The sequence below is a fragment of the Crocodylus siamensis genome, chromosome 3 (assembly GCF_052110815.1).
Source record: "Crocodylus siamensis isolate JL-2025a chromosome 3, ASM5211081v1, whole genome shotgun sequence".
Lineage (NCBI taxonomy): Eukaryota > Metazoa > Chordata > Crocodylia > Crocodylidae > Crocodylus > Crocodylus siamensis.
This window is the reverse complement of record NC_143397.1, coordinates 216,718,100-216,738,287: the sequence shown is the minus strand read 5'-3', so window position 1 is coordinate 216,738,287 and position 20,188 is coordinate 216,718,100. Positions and strand designations below refer to the sequence as shown.

Below are 20,188 nucleotides of genomic sequence, written 5' to 3'. Positions count from 1 at the left end.
TTACTGAGAAAGATAAGGCAGTGTCTAAAAGCTCTGTCTGATTGAGTAAACAATACATCAAACCAACTGGTCAGGAAAGAAGAGGCATACCTAGAACTGTTATAAAGACAAAACTTTATTTTATGTTGGGAGTATTTTTTAAAGTTTCCCATTAGGGTTACATAATATTAGTAACCTCTGTTAAAGTAATGGAGTGCAATACCTTAAAACAAAAGGGCCCAGTGCACTTGCTAATATCTCTTATGGCTTTAATAGGTCTGGAATGATTTACAAAGCAAATCTTCTGGACAGATTTTTCCAGTTCTGCATGTAAAGGGAGCCTGCTTGTCTTTATGTGTGTTTATATATGCCCATGTAAATTATGATCTAAATATGGGTACAATACTAAAACATAGCCATATATGCAGAGCAGAATAATGGAGTGAAGAATGCAAAGCACTTGCATTCTGCCATTTACTGTACACAGAAAATGTATATTGTATAGGCTGTGTTAAATTCTGTCTTGACCATAGAAGGACTGTATAGAAATTGCCCCATTTTCCCAAGGCATTTTCATGGATAAGGAACAGTATGAGAAAAGAGTTCATTGAATCCAGAGTTTTCAGCAAACCTACCAGTCTTGTTGAAAGCTCTGGCGCTTCGCTTCCACTATAATAAAATAGAGGGAGCTTATAAAAGATTCTGTGAATTGACCTGCTTGTACCAGTAAGCTCATTGCTTTACTTCAGGATTCTTCCAGAGCCTTGCAGATGGTGACTTTTGTCCTAGCACTTCAACCATATTCTTAGTATCTCATCAGTGACTTTTCCTCCCACTTGTTTTTTCCATTCTTCGTTGATTTGTCACAGTGCTTTGCCCTGGGTTCTTTGTCTCTGCTTCCCCTTACACCATTGCATATATTTGGCAGCCACTGCTACATGGTTGTGATTCACCAGTCTACTTCTTCATTCCTAACTTTTCCTATTCCAATGCTATTTATATCTCTGAGTGTCTCATTGACACCTGGATTTTTCCTTCTGAATTTTTACTCCACATCGCAAAACAGAACTCCTCTATGCTCCTCTATTACTCTCGTATGCCAGGATTCTCCCTGGCAAACTGTCACTGTTTGACTCTAACCTGACTTATTTTGCATCCTGTTGAAATGGCAGAATATAAAGCAGTCTTTGCAATACAAGGGGCTCAGCCCATGTAGCACGCTGGAAGTCAGGACCAAGACCTGGAAGTTAATATAATACTTCCTGGGAAGACAGTTGCTGGCATGTTCCCTTTTCTGTTTTATTTGTGATGAAGTATTGTCCGTGGCTTTTCCTTTTTTAGCTATAGCACTTTTACTGTTTTCCTATGCTGACATAAGTTTGTGTTAGAGATGCCTATCATTGCATGTTAATCCATATTTTCATTAACTTGGCCTATACAAAAGACCATCAATAGGGTACAAGCAAAGCAAAAGTCTGTGTGTAGAGTGGGGGAGAATATTACACACACACAAAATGAAAGCAGTTGTAATTAAACTCCCATGTAAAATTGATCCTGCTTTCGTTATACTTTTCAAGTTTGCTTAAAGGTAATAGGAATAGGGCACAATGGTGGTTGAAGAGAATAATATTACTAGAGAGACAGTAGCCCTGGAGAGATTTCTGATGTCAGTCCCATATTTCATATGCTTGTTTATTTGCTCTTATGCAGCCTGGCCTTAACTTCTTTTAGTGAATGCCCTAGTGTTCTTTGTTTTATGCAGAGACTACAAGGCTCTATTTCAGGCAGTATATTTTCCCCCTCTCATAAAACCTTATGGCAATGTTGAAGCACATGTTCTCTTTTGACTTCAGCCAAAGGCATGTGCTAACTCGTAATGCTTAGAGACAGGCACTCAGGAAATTAGAGTGAATGGAGTGGATTTTCACCCACCATTTTATTTCAGGCTATGACTTCTGTATAGATCCTCACATCCCTATAGCTACTGATTTAATGTGCTCTTTATAGAAAATCATGAACAAACATGATATTTTCATCTCTCACATTGCTCACTGTGGTTCTTTGCCTTTCCCCCACCCTGTGTCTGATTTCCTAGTTAAATGGTAAGCTCTCTGAAGCAGGGAATGTTCCTTTCTTCTACTTCTTACTTCTACTGAGCCATAAACTACATGGCCACCTCTGCTTTTTGACATATTGGAAACCAGGAGAGTTATCAGTGGTGCAATGTGTCCACAGTTCAAGGTAGCAATGCAAACTGAATTTACAGTTTTAACAATATCTAGACCGGGGTAGGCAACATTTTTTGGCCCAAAAAACCCACAATGCCTACCTTGGAAGGTGCCAGAGTGTCAGCATGCCAGAAAACAAAACAAGGGCAGGGGCTACATGGCAGGATGTCCTGCTTGTGCCCCTTGCCCCCCACCCAAAGCCCCTGTTCCCCAGCTTTGCTCATGCCCCCCACCCAAAACCCCTGCCCCCCAACTTGGGCTCAGTGGCTATCAGCAGCTACGCAGAACCTGGGCCAGTTGCAAACATGTGCTGCCTCTCTGCCCTGGCCCCGGCCTCAGCCCCGGCCTTGGCCCTGGCCCCAGCTGCCTCTGGGCTCTGGGGAGGCAGCAGATACCAGCAATGCTCCCTGCTGTGCTGCCCTCGCCACTGCTTCTGCAGAGCAGCGTTGGAACCCAGTGCGGCAGGGCATAGCAGGGAGCACAGAAAGCTGCCTGCTCCAAGCTCCCTGCTGCCCTGGCCACACTTCCGCTGCAGGCAGGGGCAGCAGCGAGGGGCACAACCCTGCGTTCTGCCCATGCTGCTCCAATGTGCACAGGGAAGTGTGACCTGGGCAGCGCGGAGCTTGCAGCAGCAGGTAGCTTCCCTGCATGGTCCCTCTGTACGCTGCTGCTCCAGGTCTCACATGCTGCACTCCTGGCCTTGCTGTCCTTTCATGGGCCCTCCGGACCACAGTGTGTGTGATCTGGAGTGGCAGTGCACAGGGGGGCCATGCAGGGAAGCTGCCTGCTGCTGCTAGATCTACACTGCCCAGGAAAATGGCCTCGTGTGCACGCAGAATTGGAACAGGATATAAGCAAAAGGCCTCCAAAAAACCACCTTTCTGCTGTTTGGGCAAATGCAGTTTAGATTGTAAAGCAGGGCTATCCAACTTCTGGATGGCAGGGGGCTGCACACCACATGGGTCACAGACCATGAGGTCCTCCCCACTGCCTGGCCCTCCCCTTGCATCCTTTAGCTGTGCGAGCAGTGCAAACAGCCTGACTGTCCTCCCATGATCTGCTGCTTGTGCAGTATAAGTTTCCCATCTCCTCCAGCCAATGTGTAGGTTCACCTCTTTTCTGGCCATGGATGCAGCACAGGCAACCTGACACCTCTATGGTTCTGTGGGCAGCCTGCTTCTCCCATGTGCACAGTGCCCTTCCACTATCCCCAGGAGTGGGGGCAAGAACCAGAAGCTGGAGAAAGGAAGTAGTGACTGGATGGGAGCCTGGGTTGCATGGTAGCCCCTCATGTGCCACCAGTTGTACAGCCCTGTTATACAGCACAAAATGGTAAAACTGCAGCACTAAACTGAGTCCAAGGAACTTTGATTATTATAAAAGAAACATATTGGCATTATTTTTTTGCTGGTTAGCAGAGCTTGTGTTTTAGTGGACCATTACCTAATGCAAAGGGTTCAGTGTAATTCTGTTTCAATTCAGTTATTCTGGAACTGTGACACTTGATTAGAGTATTCTCACTTTTTTGTTCCTGTGCTACCAAGGAGGCTTTCATGTGGTTCTCTACTTTTCTTTTTTGAAAGCTATTTCATTTCATAGGTTTTCTAGACCATTTCCGACAAGAGTAAGACTCAAGTCAATATATATGTAATCTACAAGACGTCCCACCCCCCTGGTTAGTTGGCTGTTTCAAGGTGTTTCTGAAATTTTTTATCTGGAGAATCAGAGTTATTGAAGGTAACTTAACTAGTCAGGGGTGTGTTCTTTGAACCCACAGATTAGGCTTTACTTCAGTGAAGTAAAGCCTATGATCCATGGGGCTACTTAAAAAACATAAGCATTCAGCTTCTTAAAATTGTTACAGGGCTGAACCTTAAAAGTACAGCCAGTCAAAAAGCCCAAGGCTGAATTGATTAAATCTTTACAGGTTAGTCTAAGCTGCGTAGATTGAATGATGAGTAGGTGAACAGACATTCACTTTTGATTCTGGAAATGCAGCCACATGCCTGTAATGGCCCAGGCCAGAAGCTGGGGGGTACTAGACTATGCTTCCCTGTTTGGCTGGGACAGACAGCTTGGGACAAGTCTAGCCTGCCCACCCTGTGAGGGTGAGGGCAAGGGCAAAGCATCTTGGAATGCTGGGGGCTGTGAGTTAACTTGAATCTGGAGGAGAACTGGAACAGAAGTTCAATAAACTGATTTATCCTAAATTAGGTAAATCTGATACTACATTCATCCATGTTTATATTAAACTAGTTCTGGCCATTTGGAAAGTGGTTTATGTGCCCTGAACTTCTGTTGTGTTTTAGATTTGAACCGATTTCCAATCACTTATATAGGTTTATGTGTAATTTCTGGCCCTAGCCCCTGTTATTTCATCTAGGAACTTAATCCAGGAAATTTGCAACTTTATTTCTCAAGATTGAGATATGCGTACCTGTTGCAGTTTTTCATCTATTAGGAAGGACTAACAAAAATTACCAAAACTGTATTCATTGAGAGCTACTTTTATCCTTTAACTAATATTTTTTAAGTTGATTCACTTTTCTCAGTGCCTAATTCATCATAGGGTAAAATAAAGCTATATAAAACTCCAATTTTTCATTCATAAATCAGTTTGTTTATTACTTATGGAGTTAGTTGCTTCAGAGACAGGGAAAAAAACCTCATTCATTCTGAATCCTGGATGGAATTGTGATCTTTTAGAACTTAAATCTGGACATGATAAAAATATAGTTAAGGCATACACAAAACTCTAGTTTTGGCCTATAATAGTCACATTATGGGGGAAAGTAGGAGAAAATCGGTATGTGTCACCTTTGTAAGCTATGAAGAGGGAAGGGTTAACGGTCGAAGTGAAACTTGTGCTTCTTAGGAACAAAGTAAAGTTGTTGATGCTATAAAATGAGATAGCATTGAAACGTGTGGTGTTCTATTTAATTCATGAACTGTAACATGATAAAGTACTTAGATAGATTGCCTGATTTTGAAATTTGAGGTCTATGACTTATAGCACCGTTATTCACATTTAAATTATTTTCTCATTCATCAAAGAAAATGAATGCTGAAGCTGAGCATGTTAAGGATCAGAGGGGGAATGAAAGTGCCTATATTCAGCTATACTGTAGACTGTTGTTGATCTCTTCAGTCAGTGAGACAGAACAATAATTGATTCTAGTCATTCCTCCTGACTCAATAAGCTTTTAACTTGCATGGTGAAAAGTGCATGCTTTATTTTCACGTTGTGCAAGAACGACAGTGGTTTTTCTCTTATCTAGTCTCAAATTGGCATGGTACACCTTTTATATTTGCTGTTAATTCTGCTCATGTGCATCAAATAAAGTACAGGAAATATGTTGCCTTCTAAAAATTACTAGAGTTAAATATTACATATAGCATCATTTATCATAATTTTCCTGTAGGGGACATAAAGATCAACCACATGGTTTTTGTGTTGTATAAGGAAGAAAACCATATTTCATAGATTTTAATGGAGAATTATAGAAGTTAAGGAAAATTTAAAATAAAGATCTTGAAAATAGCTGCTTACTTACATGATGGCTGCTTCCCTCCATTTGTAGGCATTCGTTCTTTATTTCAGCTCTGAGTGATGCTTTTCATCATTATGCAGATAGTTAATTGCCTCTCTAACCCAGGTGTTGATAAAGTTTTGTTTGTACTTTTTATATTGACCAAGCTGTCTGGTCATTAATGGGAGGCACTAAACTTTTGGCAGTATTTTGTCACTTTTTCTAGCAATGGAGAATAGAGATATCTCATTTTTTTCAATGCAGGCATGTAATATTTACAGTAAATTATTTCACTGAACAAAAATCCTGTAATCTAAAAATGCAGGCATTATATATGGGACAAGACAGCTGAGAACCCAGTAAGAGAGAGAACACTTTTGTTATTTTCTCTCTCAGACCAAACTTAGCCCTTGATCCAGTGAAATACTTAAATATGACTTTGTACAGATATTACAACTTGAAGTTTGGAAGGTTAGGTTGGGTTAAAAATTATCACTGATCTATGGTAAGTTGGGGTTGGGGGAGAGATGGATGGGATGGGGTTTGTGAAGGATCTTGAGGGGATTGGGGGGTTATTGGGGTGTGTGCCCATCTGGCCTCGAACATCTGGTCACATGCTGCTCTGGCCTGGATGTTTGGTGGTGTTTGCCTGTCCGTCCGAGGTCTTTCTGTCGAGTAGGGTTTTACCTCCGGTGTAGTCTTCCCCAATCTTGCCTGCCACGACTTTGAATCTTACTTCAGTGGAGGGTCTGACCACTGGGAGTCTCTTGACTGTGGCACATCTGTCTGGCAGTCTTCTGCGAGGCTCTACCTCCCCTCTACCTTGCCCTTACACCCAGCCGTGACGAGTCACAGATGTCCTTCTGGCCAGATCCCCGACTATTGAGCCTCTGAGTACGTTCTTGGCCTATGTGAAAACAGCCCGTAATATCCTACCTGTGCCCCAAAGCCGTCTTCTTTTACCTGAGGCCACCAACCACTTTGAGGCTCCAACAACGATCAGGCTCCACGAGCCTTATCTCTTCAACCCCTCCAACTGTGGGAAACATAAAATACAAATGAAAAATCGCTGGTACACTCTGAGGGGCCCAGATGCCTCTTTTCCCCGGCTTCCCCCCCGGCCTAGTCACCAATACCTACCCCAGATACTAGGGGTCTATGTTTGGCCCTACATGTGGCTGTGGTGGCCTGCGGGCTGCTTCCCCCTTCTTCTCACTTGTCACCCAGGCTTTGGTTTCGTTGGACCCGCTGTGGTCCACTGGCAGATGATTGCCCCCACGTCAGCTGCTGGGTTGTATCTGTGCCATCGAGGGCCGTGTTTCGCAGCTCCTCACGCTGCTCTTGCCTCCCCTCTCCCATGTGGTATGCCTCTTTGGCTCTCCCGGTGCCCTCAACGGTCCCACCCGTTCTGGTGTCTTGAAATGCAGTGGCCTCTCCAGCTCCCTTGCTGTGGCCACTGGCGTTGGGATCCTCCTGCTCCCCTCTGCGCTTTCATCCGGGTTCCCGGTCTTGGGGCGCCGCCTCTGGCTCTCGGCTTCTTTTGCCGCAGCCAGCCGCATCTGTCCCGCAGCATGCTCTGCCACGCCCTGCCCCGCTGGGAGAAGCAGCTTCGAGCTTTTTGTCCCTGCAGGGGCTTTTTGTCTTGCCAGTGCTCCCGCTGGTGTCAGTCTGCCCCCTTCTACCTTGCCGGTGGCCTGTTTTATTTCTGCCAGCTGGTGGTTGTGGCTGATGTCATTGGCCAGCTGCAACTGTATAAAGGCGCAGCTGATGAGCCACGCGGGTCCCTCCTCAGTCTCTGGCTTTGCCGCGGGTCCTGCTGTAGGTAAATATTTCCCTTTTTCTTTTCTTTTACTTTCACTTCCCTCCAAGGGTTCCTGACCCCGGGGTCCTTCCTTCTGTTTCTCTCTGTGACAGGGTCCACAAGGGGTGTGTCCAGGAAGGTTTGGCAGGATTGGGGATGCTAATGGGATCTGCAGCGGACAGCGGGGTTGATAGGATCGAAGTTCTTCAATCTCTTGGACCCCCTGCCCTGAGTTGAATATATTGCCCTGATCCCACCCACCCCTTCACCCACCACCCCTTATTTCATTGGCTCTTGGCACCAGTAAACACTGGCAAAATTGGCACCAGGAGCAAGTTGCAGGATCAAGAGGTCTAGTGGGCTCTGGGGAGACTGGCTGGGCTGTGTGGGGAGGTTCTCCATCTGGGAGTTGGGAAGGAGGCGGGAGGGCTAAAAATAGTCTGGTGCTGGGTGGGGGGTGGTGTAGGAGGAGTGCAGCCCCAGGGCTGAGGTCAGTGGCTGGCTTTCCCAGTCCTTCGGCTATGCTGGGAATATGTATGGAAGTTCAGTTAGTTTGGTCCTGCTGTAATTATTTAAGTCAGTTCACTTTCAAGGTACAGTTAATTTAGATTTGGTTGGCTGTTTTTTGACCAATCTGATCTTCCTGAAACTTCTGTATATTTCTCACTTAGATAGACCTCATTAGGTCGATCTCAGGTCTGCATATGGGTGAACTAAGTTAAATTGGTTGGCCATTTTTAACATGATCTAACCTCCCTCTAACCTCCCTGAACATCTGTATGTACCCTGTGTGTTTAATTTTAAGTACAAGGGCAATGACTGGTACTTACATTAAGTACATGTTTTTCTGGATCTAGGACTTAGTAGAAAATCTGTGGCATATGTCTAAGGGTTTAAGCAGACATTCATAGATTGTAAGGCCAGAAGGGACCTTGGAAAATCATTGGGTCCAGCCCCCTGCACCAAGCAGGAAGTAGAACTGGGGGTCAGGTGACCCCAGCAAGGTGACTATCTCGTCTCCTCTTGAAGATTTCCAGGGTAGGTGATTGTACCACCTCTGGAGGGAGCTTATTTCACAGTCTGGACACCATGACTGTGAAGAAGTTTTTACTAATGTTGAGCCTGAATCGATCTTCCAGGAGTTTGTGGCTATTACGCCTGGTTTTCCCCTCAGATGCCCTGGTGAACAGTTGGCCCTATCCTCCCAATTGTTTTCCTCCTGTTCCCTATGTACCAAAAGAAGGACTTTTTGTTGTCCTTGATTGCCATTGCTAATCTAAGTTCGGTCACTGCTTTAGCCTGGCTTATCTGTTCCCTGCAAATGTGCGCCGTCGTGGAATAGTCCTCCTTGGGGCCTGTTCCAAGCTTTCATTGTTTATAAGCCTCTTTCTTCTTTCTTAAGAGGACCACGGTTTCCCTGTTTAGCCAAGAGGACTTCCCAGCCCTTCTGTTACCTTTTCTCTGCATGGGAATGGACTTCCTTTGTGCTTCAAGGATTGTATCCTTAGGGAACAACCACTCTTTGTGCATACCTTTTGCCTTCGGTTCCTGGTCCCACAGCAGTTGCCCTACTAGTGACCTAAGCTTGTTGAAATTTGCATTTTTGAAGACCAAGACTTCAATTTGGCTATCCGACTTGTCTTCCTTATGTTGGACAGTGAACATTATGGTTTAATGGTCGCTGTCACCCAGACTTCCCTCTGTATTTAAGTCGGTCACCAGGTTGTCTCCTTTGGCCAGGACCAAGTCTAGCAGAGTGTCACCTCTGTTTGGCCCATGCATCTCCTGAATCAGGAAGGGCTCCTCAACACAGGTCAGGAAGGATCATGACCTTTCCAACTTGGCCCAGTGTTCCTCCTAAGAGATGTCTAGATAATTAAAATCACCCATGATGACCATGTCATGTGCACATACAACTTCAGTCAATTCTCAGGTGAACTCAAGATCAAGTTCCTCCCCCGATGTGGTGGTCTGTAGTATATAACTACATTTAGGTCTCTCTTGCTGTGCCTCCCCCCCCCCCCCCCCCCACAAACTTGAGCCAGAGGGTTTCAAGCTGTCCATTTTTGTTAATTTTGTATCATACAAAGTTTGTATCATTACAAAAAATAGAGCACTATGGGTAGGCACATGCACGGAGGTCCGTGGCTGGAGTGCAGCAAATTTGCCAAGAAGGCCATAGGGGGCTGCGGTTACCCTGTCTCCCCATTCCCCCTATCCAGGTCTCTGCTCCCTTTCCTGGCCCCCCTACAAGCAAACTAGGGCTTCTGTAGGGTGGTGAGCAGCTCTCATAGCTGATCCCAATTAATCTGATTGGCAAGACTGGAAAGGGTCTGGCCGTAGGGCACCCTTTCCACCCTTTGTTTGCTTCTGCCAATCGGTTGACTGGTGTGACTGGACAAGGTGCTTGTCACGGTGCGGGGCCCTAAGAGTGGCCGTGATCTTTTTAACGCTCCCTGCCGTGCCAAGTAGGTGATCCAGCACCCTAGTCTTGCCTGCCATGTCTTTGATGTTATATAATTTTATAATGGAGGCTGCCTTTTGTCCCCTTGGACACGGTGTGCTTGTTTATCCTGGGCTGTGTTCTATATGGACTGACTTGGTGCACCCCAGCCTTATGTGCTATGCGTGGCTCCAACCTCCCCTGTATCACGCCCCAAGCCTCGCAGATGTCCCGGACGTTATCTGATCGGTTTTCCTTTCCACGCCCTCACTGGCGCCCCCCTGGGCTTGTCACGCAGCAAGCACCCACTCGCTGGCGCCCCCGGGCTTGTCACGCAGCCAGCGCCTCCGGGCTGGGGTCAATGGCCCCTAAATGTTGTGCCCTCTCTGGGCTTCTTGCCTGTGCGCCCCCCCCCCGAGGCTCCTCACAATTGGGGCTCAGGTGGCCTTGGCCGTACCTGGCCCCCAGACCCCTTCTTAGGTCTATAATCCTCATCCTGCTCAGGCGGCCTCAGCCTTACCTGGCCCTTAATCCAAACTGTTGTGCCTTCTCTGGCACCTGACTGCTGTGCCCTCTCTGGCACCAGGAACCCCCACGCTGCTGGGGCGCTCCTGTGAGGCCTCCTCCAACCCCTTATATTCTCACCCGGTCCTCCGGTAGTATAAAACTACAAACAGAAAATTCAAGCCCCTGGGCTACAATATAAACTCTAAGCAACCTGGCTAACTAACTCTCATTCAACTCCCTAACAGGGCTTCCTCCACCTGGTATCCTTAACCCGAAGCTGCTCATGCCATCAGGCCTCCCTACTCTGCTCGCTCCCACAGAGCTCCTTCTTCCTCGGCTGCCAGAGGGGAACTGCCCAGTAGGCTTCAGCCTGGGCTGTTTATATACTCCAGGCCCTGCCCCCTCCTGGTCAGCTGACCCCTGTGGTTGCTCCAGCAACCAACACCTGTCCTTCTATAGGAGCAGGCACTTCAGTGCCCCTGCGACAGTGCTGTACACTGGGAGCCCAGACCACTTTCTGCTAGGCAGGCCTATCTCCTTCCACTCTCCTTCCACCTTGGAAGGGAGGGGGAGGGGGAGCAGGGGACCATGGGCTATTGGTGGTCAGGAATACCCATACATTAAATGCCTTGCTGTTTTAAACAGCAACTTTTTTTATCTAGATTTTGTCCACCATTTTTGGGCCAGATTGGCCATTATTTTAGTAGGACAAAAAGCCTGACTGTGTGTTCATAGGCTTTACGTCACATTAAAACAGTGGATAAAGCAAAACAAAAGTAGTATCTGTCTAAGCCCTGATGATGCTGAGCAGTAAAACCTTATTCAAATAAGGTAAAATTCTAAGCCATATGTATAAAAAAAGAGAGGTGTAAAGAATAAAAAGGAAAAAGAAGTGTGTTTGTAGGTTGCTTATGTTGTGTGGCTTCTGTGGAATTTTAATACATAAATCTACGCAGACTTTTCCCCTTTATACATGGAATAAAATATTACTGTTCATATGCAAATACCATGTAAACAGCATACGTTTTAGATACTAGATTTATTACATGAATTGATATGTGAAAGGAACTTTTCACAAAGCCTAACTCACCTATATGATACCGTTTAGACATGTAGGCTGCTTACAGACATTAAAACAAAACAAAACATGCTTTACTGGAAGAAGCAGCATGTTAGTTCAACCTGGTTCCACAGCATTTATATAGATTGGGCGCTTCAGCAGGCCTTTTTGATGCTTTTATCTAAATCTGATTCATCCTATCTTTATATAAAAAAATATGTAAATTTCACAAATCCTTGATCTGGGTTGGTGCTTGTAGATGCTGTTAAAATAGATAATAAATCATAATAATAATGAATAGCAATTTTTCTGTGTTGCATAAAGACCCCGAATTAGAAAACAATTTTCAGTTAAGCAGTGGTGCCCAACCTCTAGCCCATAGGGTTGTCATCTGGCCCCTAGGGCTCCCCAGGGATTCGACAGTTTGGTGGCCGGGGACTGGTGGCAGCATTAATTAATGCAACTTCCAGAGCTGTAGCAATTAACGCTGCCACTGCTGCCCTCCCACCAAATTTCTGGAACTTTTGGGAACTATATAGGTTGGATGACACAGCGTATGTTCTGGTGTCTGTTAGCGGTCTGTGGCCAGATCTAGCATGCAGAGTTTGGCTGGCATGTGGGAGACCAGAACTGGCATGTGGGGCTGGGCTGATGTGTAGGGTTGCTCGGAGGCCAGGTTGGAGAGCTGGATTGCACTCTGAGCACTGACCCCGTGTTAGATCTGGTCTACAGATAAGTCCTGTGCTACTCAGCTGGCCCATAGGGCTCTACAGTAATTAAGGGTCCCAATATTTAATTTTTTTTCATAACTTCATTTTAGAAATCTTTTCTTCAAACACAAATATCCGGTGTTGAAGAAAAGTTTATACAAATTCGTACAATTATATTTTGAACCTGCTTCTTCTTTCACACAGGTTTATGACAAGCTACACTTGATGTTGTAGGGAATGGGAAAGACCTGTTTGGTTTTGTATGTGTCATTGTTGTCTTTTTTTTTCCAGCAAATTTACATCATTTTGAACATTTTTACTTAAATCCTGTTAAAATTCTTCGCATTTTTCTCTATGAAGTAATCATTGCCCAAACAGATTTAGCACCTTATGAAAATGAATAAATGGTACTTATTGAAGAGTTGCAATCTTGGTTACTGAGATTGTTTCATGATATTTGAAGTGTGCTGAATTTTGAAGTCACTTGAGAGAATATATTGAATGGAATACTATGTAACGGGTGTCATATCTAATAAATACAATCAGAGCTTCTGTAGTGTGTGTCATTGGCACAATACTTCTGACAATTAATGGAATCTCTGCTTTGCCTAAAGCAGTGGTTCTCAGTCTTGGGGGAGACTTACAGTACCTCTCATCAGACTTAGGCACCTCTTGTAAAATGCGAGCTCAGAACTTTCGCTCACGTTTTGACTACCAAAAAATAATAGAGAAATACTTCTGTTGCATAGAACTCACAAAGATCACAGCAGGTCAGAATTCCTATTTGATATCTCTGGGTTTATCTTATGAATCACATATAGGTGCTTGCACACACCTAGCAGTGCTAATATTGTGCAGTATCCTGTGGCACTCTTAAAAGTATCTCATAACCTCCTGGTTGAGAATCACTGCCCTCAAGTGAAAAGGACTTATTATTTGAAAAGAGCTGGATATGAGTATTATTAGCCTTGCTGTTGTCATTGAATTCTTTCTTATTACTTCATACAGCTAATGGTACAAGAATTTGGTTTCCCAGTATAGGTGTATACATGTAGAGATGCATGTCTAAATTTTGAAGTTACAAGGTAGATAAAAGTGTCTTAATATTTACTTTGTTATATTGACTAGCTGCAGGAATTATTTTGGTCACAAATCATTAATTTCTTTTCTATGAAAGAATTGACTGCATTTAAATATTTAGTTATCTTTATAATTCAAAAATACTGTTTTAATATTTAAGCAACTTTTATCATTGAATCAAAACATACAATTTCAAATCTCATTTTCATGAAATTTTGTATGCTTGTATCTTGCAGTATAGTGACTTTATTATTGATATTAATCATTTACATAGCACCATAAATGTACAAGCACAGTTCTGTATGCTTTATAGTCCGTATGCTTCTTTTTTATTAATTTTTTTTAGTCATTTGCAGTATGTTTTTGTTGCATTCATGGAAGAAACTGTGTGATCTTCTAGATGGCCAAAATAATATTTTAAAATTCCCATGAATGATAAAAAGAATGTATGTTTCAAGAGTAGCAAGTCATGAGTTAAATCATCTCATGGTCAGATCTTGAGTTCAGTGTTTTCTATTTCAAAATAAAAAATATCTTATTGACAATAGTGATATGACAACTTACTTTATGTGTTGTTATTACTGATGGATAAAACAGAAGCAAAAAAGAGAGAATGTATCTTTTTATGGTGCAAGCCCTCATACAACATGACTGTGGTAAGAGAAAGATCAGAAAAAAACGAAAAGAAATTGAAAAAAACAATTAAGAAGCTTTTTCCTTTGAAAAACCAGATGTAAGCTAACAAACAAACAAAAAAACCCATTCTCTCCCATGATTTACTTTTGAAGCATTTTTTTTAGAAACTTGAGAGTTGACCATTGATTTCAAATGGTCTGAAAATAATTCTTAAATGTTAGGGTCATTTTTTCAACAGGGCATAAAAGAACAATAGTAGTGTTACACGTTCAAATTCCAGGGACCTGTAAAGTTTTCAGAGTATACACAATATGTTATGCAGAATTCAGGTTAAATGAAGAAACACAGAAAAAGGGTTCAATGCTATATCAGCTGACATAAGTGGGAGATGGAACTGATTCCTACTTTGTTCAATAAGGTTAAACTATGTGAATTATTTTAGGATGACCATTTCAGTTTTAAATGGAAATGAGAATATTTTCTTTTTAAAGTGTTTTGAGTCATAAAGGCTTCAAGCTTCTTTGTAGAAATCTGATGGTAACATTTGAAACCATTCCTACAGCAAGATTCATAAATAATAAATATTATCTCTTATTAATCCATATTTTAGTTTAACTCTGGCTCATAGCAAGTTACTTCCTCAGGGAATGAAGAATTCTTTACAAGGGAAGGTGATGAGCCACAGTCCCTTAGGAATTAAATTGTGAAAACAATCTTGGTTTTGTACATGCTAATATAGATCTGTTATTCCCTTTCCACATCTATCACAACACATTTTAAATTGTGGCTGATCTTTTATGCAAATAGCTGTCTTATTAGACATTGCGGCTGTATGTGCTAATGTCTCCATGGGTTTCTTGGGAGTTTGCTATCTAACCATCAAAGCGGTAGAAATGAATGATGATTACTGCATAGCTTTGAAGAACAAAGAAAAGTCGCATTATTTTAGAGGTTCTAGATGCCTGAGTCAGTGACAGTTTGAGCCATGCAGATGAACAGGAGTGTCTTGGTAGCTCATATTAAGTAGGCCAAAATGTGGTTTTAACTAAAGGGAAATAATTTTGTCTGCATACTCTGGTTGTGTTTTATTGCCAGTACTAAAACTGCAAGCATTTTTCACAGCTGATATTTTGTTACAAAACACAATTAGACGATTGAAATAGCAAAAAAATTAAAACTTGCTTTTTACAATAGAAGAAAGTAGGCCAAGAACTAGTTTTGCTACATAAAGTGTATATTTTCCATTTGGAAAGTTGTAACATTATTTTCATGTATAATTGCCATGGTATGAACATTAGTGGCAATCAGTTACCTTTCCTCCTACTTGGGCTAGGATTTTATAAACCATAGTAGTGTGAGACGGGGAAAAAAACCAAAACACAGCAAATAGATTCTTTTTTTCCTTAATATAATTCAGTTCAGTATAAGCCATGGATATCTAATGTAGCCATTCACGGACTTAAACAAGCAAAATGATTAAAAAGCTGCACTGATATTTATTTTAATCTAAACTAAGAGTTCAGCAACATTCACTTGTACAGTTCTGTTTTTCCTGAATACTTTTACATTTAATTTATCGTGAACACCTAGTCACTGATTTGTAAACACTGTAGTTCATTTTGCACCCCATGCTTCATGCCTTAAAACAGAGATGCCCAACTTCTGAGCATCTGGGGGCCTCAGGGCCCCAGCCCATGTTCTGTGCTGTATGATCTCTCTGGGTTCCCTTGAGCCCCCGGTGCTGTGGGCTACCTCAGCTAGAGGAGGGAGGGGCAGCCTGGAGAGTAGTGGGCTGAGTGGCACATGGTTCAGCAGTTTTCTCTGGATTTGTGTAGCTGTCTGCACATTGGAAGACAAGAAAGTCAGAACCACAACCCTGATGATTCCCAAACATGCACATGGATTTTAAGAATCCTCCTAGGATGCAAGGCCACCTGTGTGGTGTTCATTCATCTCATTACCAGCCCTGAGGTCCTGCAGCAGTGGGATGGCTGCAATAAGATGCAGTCAATTCCTGTTCCTGAAACCCCACAACTTTTCAGAGCCAGGCAAGTTAACATGGAATCCAGGAATTCCCCTCTCTTCTGCACTGGTGAGGTCACATCTGGACTACTGTATCCACTTTTGCCCCTCCCCCACCCAAAAAAAAGATACGGAAAAGTTGGAAAGAGTCCAGTGGAGGGCAGTGAAGATGGGTAGGGGATGGGGACACATGACTTCTGAGGAGAGGCTGAGGTAACTGGGTGTATTTAATTTGCAGAAGAGAAGACCAAGGAGGGATTTGATAATTGCTTTTAACTACCTGAAGGGGGGTTTCAAAGAGGATGGAGCTAGAAAGTTTCAGTGGTGACAGATGTGGCAGTGTTCTCAAGTTGCAGCAAGAGAGGTTTAAGTTAGATAGATTTAGTTGGGGATGGTCCTGCTTAGAATCATAGAATCATAGAATCAATGAGTCGAAGGGACCTAGACAGATCGTCCAGTCCTACCCCCTGCCATGGGCAGGAAGAAGCACTGGGGGTGTCAGGGGTCATAAGACCCCAGCCAGGTGCCTATCCAGTCTCCTCTTGAAGACTTCCAGGGAAGGTGAGAGCACCACCTCTCTGGGAAGCCCATTCCAGGCTCTGGCCACCCTTACAGTGAAGTAGTTCTTCCTAATATCTAACCTAAACCTATCCTCCCTCAGCTTGTGGCCATTGTTCCTGGTGACTCCAAGGGGGGCCCTGGTGAACAGACTGTCCTCGAGTCCCTGCTGGTGGCCCCTGATAAGGTTGTAGGCAGCCACAAGATCCCCCCTCAGTCTCCTCTTGCGGAGACTGAAGAGATTCAGGTCCCTCAGCCTCTCCTCACAGGGCTAGCCACGGAGGTCCCCAACCACACGAGTGGCCCTCCTCCAGACCCTCTCCAGGTTCTCCATGTCCCTCTTGAAGTGCAGCGCCCAGGACTGGACACAGTTCTCCAGCTGTGGCCTGACCAGCACTGGATAGAGAGGGAGCAAGACCTCTCTGGACCTGTTAGTGTCCCTTGTCCTGGGATGCAAAGGTACTTACCGGCAACTCCTGAGCCGGGGAATGGAGGACGGGAGGCGAAACCTGCGCGGCTCATCAGCCGCTTGTTTATTCAGCTGCAGCCAGCCGATGACACAAGTGCAGAGTGCCGGCCGGCACAAACAAAAATGGCGGCACGCCGTGGGAGCGAGAGAGAAGGAGGAGACGCTGCACCCGATGTCCTTGCCCCTCAGACAGGCAGGTGCACCCAAAGACTATTCATCTCTGGGCTACTAGATATAGGTGGGGGGAAGCCACCTCGTCTTCCTCCTTGCTCTCTAGAAAAATGATTTGGATCAGGGCACGAGGGAAGAAACACCCAGGACGGGTGTGAGAAGAGGCAGGGATGCCGCTTGAGCAATGTTGCCGGCGCGTCTGTCAGGAAGATCTGGGATCGCCCCTGTGATACCACAAAGGATATCCCAGGTGAAGTCAGCCCGAGGAGGAGAGACTACAGGGAAGCCCAGAGAGAGGTGCCTCCAGAGGGTATGCCACCGCTGGACTGTGCGGTGCCAGGGAATAGGCAAAGACTGAGTGCCTAAGCACGAAGCAGTTGGGGCTACAGTATGGCATGGGGGGGACAATTAAAAGGACGGTACACCCCAGTTTGTGTTGAGGTTTTTTTTTTGGTGTTTTATGTTAAGTTTGTCTTTTCCCTGGGTTTTAGGGGAGACCGGAGGGCATTAGCCCCGTAGTAGGCATAGCTTCGGTTAAAGGCGGGGAAGCTGGCATTCCATTCGAGTAATAGTCCGAAGAGTGAGACAACAAACAGCTTGGCAACACTGTAAGGAGGCGTGAGGCCGGGGTGTAGGGGTGGTGGAGCCCCGAGAGTGACCGGTGGGAGAACCCTGGGCCACGGGCACACACGATACCATCAAGTTGTGGCAGGCGGGAACGGGGTCAAGGAGTCGAGCAGAGAACATCCACTTGGGCAAATGCGGGAACACCAGCAAGGTACAACACCAATCACCCTGGGAAGACTGGCCCGAGAACAGCTAGTTGCGTCCCAGCGGCGACACCCCTGTTGATGCATGACAGGGTGCGGTTGGCTCTGCCTATTGCTTTGTCGCATTGGCGACTCATATTCATCCTGGAGTCAGTCATGACTCCAAGATCCCTCTCTGCCTCTGTGCTGCTGAAAGGGTCAGCCCCTAATCTATAACCATAATGCTGGTTCCCTCTCCCCAGGTGCAGCACTCTGCACTTGTCCTTGTTGAACCGCATCCTGTTCAAATCCGCCCACTTCTCTAACCTATCCAGGTCTGCCTGGATGCAGTCCCTGCCTGCCGGTGTATTCACTTTACCCCACTACTTGGTATCATCAGGAAACTTGAACAGGGTGCTCTCCACACCGTCGTCCAGGTTGCTAATGAAGATATTGAACAGCACCAGCCCAAGGACCGAGCCCTCGGGGACTCTGCTGCCCACACCCTCCCAGGTTGACATTGACCCATCCACCACCACCCTCTGGGTGCACCCCTGGAGCCATTTTGCCACCCATGTGACTGTGCTTTTGTTAATGCCGCAGTCCCTCAGCTTGCCCACCAGAATTGGGTGGGACACTGTGTCGAAGGCCTTCTGGAAGTCCAAGAAGATAACATCAACTTCCTCCTTCCCATCTAAGCTTTTTGTTACCTCATCATAGAAAGAGACCAGGTTAGCCAGGCAGGATCAGCCTGGCACAAACTGGTTACCGCTCAACATCACTTCCCCTGCAGGGCTCTCACAAATGTGGCCCTTGATCATTTTTTCAAAGACCTTCCCCAGGATAGAAGTGAGGCTGACTGGCCTGTAGTTGCCAGGCTCTTCCTTCCTCCCCTTCTTGAAAATAGGCACATGGCCCTTTTCCAGTCCTCAGGCACATCGGCCCTTTTCCAGTCCTCAGGGACTTGGCCCGAGCACTAGGAGTCCTCAAACAGCTGTGCCAATGCTTCGCAATAACACCAGCCAATTCCCTCAGCACCTGTGCCAATGCTTCGCAATAACACCAGCCAATTCCCTCAGCACCTGCTTAGATACATCTAAGCGCTCCAGGTAATCCTTAACTAGGTCTGGACTAACAGTCTGAACTAACACCCTGCTTTGAGCAGGGTGTTGGACTTAATGACTTACTGAGGTCCTTTCCAGCCTTAATTTTCTATGATTCTATGACACAAGTACTATCCCATGGTGGAGTTATATAGTGGGCTGCAGTGTACATATATATACTGACCAGGACTGGTTGGGGCACAAAGGTGCTACAGTGCAGGGGCTGTTTGCTTGCAAATCCCCGCACTGTAGAAACCATGTGCCTGAGCCAGTCCTTCTGCAGCACACTGAACCGAGGCGGAGCAGCCTCAAGCTGGCAGGCTGTCCCCCTAGCCCCCTAGCAGCCAGAGCTGTGCTGCCCTAGCTCAACGTGCTGTGGTTCCAGGCGCATGTGTATGCACTGTGCCTGGGAGCAATAAACTCCCCCATGAACTATGCCAGATTTTTTCAATTATGCTAATTGCACATGTAGGTGCACCCAAAGACTATTCATCTCTGGGCTACTAGATATAGGTGGGGGGAAGCCACCTCGTCTTCCTCCTTGCTCTCTAGAAAAATAATTTGGACTCTGAGGGACACAGGAAAATGAGAGAGAGCTTGTGGGGAGGCAGTGAACTCCCTCTTCTGTGTTAGTAGAGGGGCATTGGTGGATGGAAGGGCCATCTTGCAATTGTGGCTTCACTGGTAAAATCAAGCCCTGTACATTATGTGAACCTTTACATTGTCAGTGCTGTTGCTAACTTATGTGCGTGAATGTCCTGATAGCTCATGTAGCTTATATTCTTGGGCATGGTATAAAATGTTCTAACCAGCAATAATACCAGGCATGCACAAATGCACAGTTCTCTTAATGGCTTATTAAAGAAAAAGTGATATATTAAACGAATATTCAGCTGTATGAAATGTCATACTGGATTTCAGTGGGCTAGTTATAAATGATTATGCTGCATTTATTTTAGTTTGTGATTTAGAGTACTATACATTTTCTGATATTAGTACACCGAAGAGTAAAAAAAGGGTTATTTTGGAATTCATCCAATAGTATTTATAATATTGATGATTAATTTCAGTATCTTATTCTACTATTTATACCATTTGTTTGAAATTGTGTAACTGTTGCTTGTTAAAGAGTCTCTCTGATG

At 44.8% G+C, this 20,188-nt stretch overlaps 1 protein-coding gene across 2 annotated transcripts in view; it reads left to right on the top strand.

Moving 5' to 3' along the window:
- The window catches only part of TRIQK (triple QxxK/R motif containing), a 96,891-nt gene that overhangs the window by 12,024 nt on the left and 64,679 nt on the right, over window positions 1–20,188 (top strand). The window lies entirely within an intron of this gene.